Below are 1413 nucleotides of genomic sequence, written 5' to 3' on the forward strand. Positions count from 1 at the left end.
CAATAAAGCAAATACCAAACAACTCAATCAACACATCAATCTCCAGTCTCCATAATGAATCTCCACACAACTGACTACACACTAAAGTGTGTAGTCCTGCCAGAGTATCCATCGCAACAAGTACTCCACACCGCTAGTGGGGGACCGCATCCGTTGTAATACCCGTCCTTTTAGGGACCCTTTGACCAGCGTTGACTGACCTTGGGAGCGGGAATAGTCTTAGAAGTAAGTGCTGAAGTCATCTTGGGTTGCGTGTTAAGAGTGGTACTCGATAGAGTAGAGGCTACTCGATCGAGTAGCTAGGTTACTCGATCGAGTAGGGGGCTACTCGATCGAGTACCCAGTTTTCAGCGAGGGTTTTATATCGCGTTTTGTTAAATCCTCATATCACTTCTGCCACTTTCCTCCTATCTTTCAGTCGCCTCTTTCCCTTCCCTTCACCTCAAAACCTCCATGGAAACCTTTGTGAAGATCCTTGTGCCTTAGGAGAGCGTCTCTTGAGTCGGGTAGCGGTCTTTTGCTGAGTATCTCCCTATAGGTATGTCATAATCATCATCCGTGTTCTTGTTCTTCATAGTTAGGGTTTGCTTGTTAGTAATCTAGAATTATATTCTGGTTATAGGCGTTCCTTGATCGCTGGACATGTTATCTGTCGGCATGGATTGGTTGCGATGGCTTAAAGGTAGGTTCGCCTACTCAGTTCTGTAGATCGTCTAGTGTGTCGGTCGTTGTGATAGTATGGTGATTGTTTGTCATAGTAATTGTATCGTGATGATTGTGATTGTGGTTGTGACTGCTGTCCGTGGTTCTCGAGGCGTGTCCTCGGCTGAGTGGGGTCACTTGCGGGAGTGGCTTCACGCCCTAGTTTCGCCTTCTGTGGAACCCGCCACAGAAGGGATGTGCACATTAATGGACAGGGTTATCGCTCGGTACGATGAGCGGGGATTTGGTGGGTATGGCTGCGGTCCCCCACTGGCAGGACTAGTCCAGTGGACAGTTAGTGACAGAGATTGGATGAGTTATTGTGATTGCATGTGCGAGACTAATAACATCGTATTGTGTTGTTAGTTGTAGTTGTTATTGCTGCGTCTTATCTCAGTACTGACCTTGTGTGGTTGTTTGTTTGTTATGTGTCTGCCGTGATCCCTTATGGTGAGCAGTCAGTCTTAGCAGGTATTGGTGTTGATGATAGCTGGAGTCCGGGCAGGGATGAGTCCTCACGAGATATGGCAGTCTTAGCGAGTAGTCTTTGAGTTGTACCTTTGTATCGTATTTTGGTTTAAAACGCTTGTAATATAACTTAATAGTTCTTTTATCGACATTTGATTATTGCTATCCTCGGGCAACCGAGATGGTAACGCCCTTATATCCTAAGGAAGGCCTAGTTAAGGCTCCTCTGAATATGGGGGTGTT

The sequence above is a fragment of the Silene latifolia genome, unplaced genomic scaffold (assembly GCF_048544455.1).
Source record: "Silene latifolia isolate original U9 population unplaced genomic scaffold, ASM4854445v1 scaffold_428, whole genome shotgun sequence".
NCBI classification, from domain to species: Eukaryota; Viridiplantae; Streptophyta; class Magnoliopsida; order Caryophyllales; family Caryophyllaceae; genus Silene; species Silene latifolia.